Genomic DNA, 4,254 nt, shown 5'->3' with positions numbered 1-4,254 from the left:
CAAATTTCAAGTAACTGACACATATTTTCAATGGTTATTAAAAACTACTTAGCAAATAATTAATAAAAAGAAAATTATTTAAAAAAAAAAACAACTTATAGTTCAGTATTGACAGTCCTTCGCTATGTGTTTGTGTACTTCCCCATCCCCTTCCCCTCCAAAAAAAAACAACTAGTTGTTATAAGTAACATTCTAGGACAGTTTTGTGTAACCTTTTGCAGCTAAGTTCCACCTCTCAAAAGTGGGGTGTGTGTTTGTGTGTGCACATGCATGCGTGTTTGTGTGTGTGTGTGTGTGTATGTGTGTGTGTGTGTGTGTGAGTGTGTGTGTGTTACTGTGTCTTTGCTTTGACATTGGATGGTAGTTGTAAACAAATGTCACCAACTGGCAAGTGCTGTCTTTTGCCTGGTTATAGGAAAATATTATTTTGCTTGGAAACAGATGAGGGTTGGTGACAGGAAGTGTATCCAGCCATAGAAAGTCTTCCCAAAATTTTGTCTGACTCACATGAACATAGAAATGTGGATATTAAAATGATGATGATGATGATGATGATATATATATATATATCTTTTATCTTTTACTTGTTTTAGTCATTAGACCGTGACCATGCAGGAGCACCGCTTTGAAGAATTTTTAGTTGAATGAATCGACCCCAGTGCTTATCTTTTTTTTTTAAGTCTGGTATTTATTCTATCACCCTCTTTTGCTGAACTGCTAAGTTACAGGGATGTAAACACACCAATACCAAATTGTCATGTAGTGGTGGAGGACAAACACAGACACAGAGGCACACACACACACACACACACACACACACACATTTATATGATTGACTTCTTTCAGTTTCTATCTACCAAATCTACTCACAAGGCTTTGGTCAGCCTGAGGCTATAGTAGAAGACACTTGCTCAAGGTGCCATTCAGTGGGACTGAACCCAGAACTATATGGCTGGAAAGCAAGCTTCTTATCACACAGCCAATATTTTTATCGTGGTCAAACCAGTCTCTTGGTTCTTCGGAGTTTTACCTGAGTTCGCAGGAACATCAGGGAAGTTATGATTTGTTTGATTACCTCGCAAACACACACACACACACACTCACAAAGACTGCCTTACTAAAATAAAAATATTATTAATCTCTTTTTCTTCTGACAGCCACACAAAATGAAAGAAAAAAATTATTGATTTTACTTCTCAGGAACCAATGTTTTTTTTTTTTTTGCAATATTTGAAAAGCATTGAAAAGCAGTGAAATATACAGAAAAGTGGATAGCAGAATTAAGACAGAATGGACAAAATATCATGTGATATTTAACCCTTTTGATTCCAACCTGCCTGAAATGGTGACCGGTAATAAAGTCACAGGGAAAAAAGTCACAGTAATAAAGTTACAATTTTGGCTAGGAGAAAAAGTCATAATTAATTTATGGTGGCTGGTAATAAATTCACAGGAAAAAAAGCCACAATTAATTCATGGGATCCAGACAAAACCTTCCTAGGACAAAACCCCTGTGACTTTATTACCGTGACTTTTTTCCAGTGACTCTTTTACCTGGATTCCTAGCTTCTCCTATTTCTATGATACAAACTTTTGAAGTGATCTGAATTAAAACCTTCCATCAAAATTCCATGTTAATTTATGTTCCAAACACCAGCTTAATAATAACTTCAAATTTTGGCACAAGGCCAGCAAATTTGGGGGAGGAAGCTAGTCGATTACATTGACCCCAAGGTTCGACTGGTACTTATTTTATCAATCCCAAAAGGATGAAAAGCCAAGTTAACCTTGGAAGAATTTGAACTTAGAATGTAAAGATGGACAAAATGTTGTTAAGTCCTTTGCCCAGCTTACTAATGAAAGAGGACGAGGAGGAGAAAAAGGACTGCATCATCCCTGTATTCATATATTCTGTATACTAAATATACTTTTCCTGTCATTTCCTTCCACTATTTTTTTCTTCACTCAAATCATAACCCGTCATTTTAATGTCCCCTTCATTCGATGCCCCCATGGCAAATACAAGAAACCACTGCTGCCACCCCCACCATTGCTTCTGTTATTGTTACTTTTGCAAAACAGTTTCCTTTTTTTCTTCCTTAAATATCCAAGAAAAGAAAACTATGCAGAAAGCTAAAATTACGAAGGAAAATAAATAAAAGAATAACAAGAGAAATAGATCGAGAAAAGAATGAAAGAATAAAAGAATGAAAGATGAGAAGCAATAGCAGTAAATTCTGGTAAAAGAATTTACAGTAATACATTATTAGTTTTTGACCTAAGCTGTCAATAAACATTTAACTGATTTATACTTAGATACAAACTTAACTACTTATAGGATGCAGGCATGGCTAAGAACTGGTTAAGTAGTTTGCAATGTAAACATGCAGATATGTGTTTGATTCCAATGCATGACACTTCACCTTGGGCAAGTGTTTTCTGCCATAACCTCAAGCTGACTCAAGCTTTGCGAGGAGTGGTGAATGTGTTGATGGCAAATGTTTACAAGGAACAATTACAGTGCAGAGGACACATGTTAAGGTAATCAAAAACACAAATGCTTAATTGAAGTTAATAGTTGTTGTGTATTTTTGAATGACTAATGTGTGTTTCCCATATTTGTAATTGGTTTTAGTTTTAACACATGGTCTGAGAGCAAACCACTTTCCAGGCAAGTACATCTCTGAAATATATGGAAGCCTGACAGATAGAATGCAACTGTTCTTGAGTAGACGTTTTTCACCCTCCTCTGGTCATAAAGAGCTTTTAGCAAAATCTACACCATTGTAGGCATTCAAACATATTCTCTGGTGGAAAGATGACCCATGAATTAAGATTTCTTCTTCCACTTCCTTGACCAGAGACGGAAGCCCAGCAAACAAAGGTCATATGTATCACTCTTCTTTCTCTAATGAAATTTTTTTAAATTCTAGACTTCAATATTTCTTTCGATATAATTGACTAATTCACATAGACAAATATGTGAACATGCAGATATATATATCTAAATATATTATACATGTCTTCCTGTATCTCTGTCTGTCAGTAATAATTTAGAATATGGAGTAATAAACTGCCCCCCTGCCCCCAAGGTTTTCAGCTTAAATTTGACGATTTTTATGTCTCCTTTTTTCAGGAACAGCTTTATGTATTGGTGAACAGTCAACAGCATTGAAGAGCATAAGGATTAAATTTGTAGATGAGAAAAAGTTAGCTAACACAGTGGGGACTGGAAACCATCTGAACATTGGAAAAGAGTTATCAAAATTCTGACATCATGACCGCTGCTCAAAGCTCTGTGAATGCTGCAAAGGCTGCGAGATGTGACATGGACAGCTGCAACAGAGACTATGAAGCAGTGGAAAGCAGGAAGGGACACAGCAGGTGTTCTGGTTGTGTCTGCATGCTGGAATTCAACCAACGACTGATGAACAGGGCCTTAAGCCAACCTCAAACAGCTATGTGAAGCAGCTGAAAACTGTAGTGAAACCCTGTCTGGAAAGAGTTGGAAGACCATATGTACGGCAGTAGGATTCAGCTCTTTGCCATAACTCTGTAAAAAGTCAGAAGTGGTCGTCAGGGGACTTCTATGACTACACCATTTTCCGGCCTCCTAATTCCCCTGATTGTAATCCCATGGTTTATGATGTGGTGGGTATGGTTGAGAAAGACATCAACCATTCTGCCTTCAACACCAAAGCTGAGCTGGTGGCCAAGATGAAAGGGGTGTTTGTAGATCATCCCAAGGATACAGTGAAGAATGCATGTGCAAAGGTTCTGGAATTGGTGGAAGCTGGAAGTGACATCTTTGAGTAAATTGTTATCTCCCAGTCATAATCTAGTTGATATTTTTTGATTTAAAAAAAACAAAAAAACTTTCATTTTTGGATGGGATATTATGTTTTCTTTACCTTTTAGGCAGACTGTCATATTTAGCCTGAACACTCTGGATATGCATATACATACATACAGAAATGATTTGCATGTGTATGTGTGTGTGTGTGTGTGTCTGTATATATATATACATATATATATATATAAACGTGTGTGTGCACATATATATATATATATATATATAGATATATATATATAAAATCATATATGTATAAAAATGTCTGTGTATATGTATATATATATATATATCATCATTATCATCATCATCATCATCGTTTAACATCCGCTTTCCATGCTAGCATGGGCTGGACGATTTGACTGAGGACTGGCTGCATCAAGCTCCAATCTGATCTGGCAGAG

At 36.4% G+C, this 4,254-nt stretch overlaps 1 long non-coding RNA gene across 1 annotated transcript; it reads left to right on the top strand.

Annotated features, from left to right (window-relative positions):
* The first annotated feature begins 2,082 nt into the window (after nucleotides 1–2,082).
* Nucleotides 2,083–4,026, top strand: LOC128248289 (uncharacterized). Its single transcript, XR_008264525.1, has 3 exons — nucleotides 2,083–2,541; nucleotides 2,636–2,884; nucleotides 3,137–4,026. It is a non-coding gene; the product is annotated as an uncharacterized LOC128248289 (long non-coding RNA).
* The last annotated feature ends 228 nt before the right edge of the window (nucleotides 4,027–4,254 follow it).

This window comes from Octopus bimaculoides, chromosome 7, assembly GCF_001194135.2.
Source record: "Octopus bimaculoides isolate UCB-OBI-ISO-001 chromosome 7, ASM119413v2, whole genome shotgun sequence".
Lineage (NCBI taxonomy): Eukaryota > Metazoa > Mollusca > Cephalopoda > Octopoda > Octopodidae > Octopus > Octopus bimaculoides.
Note: the sequence above shows the minus strand (reverse complement) of the source record. Positions and strands in the feature narration are given on the sequence as shown.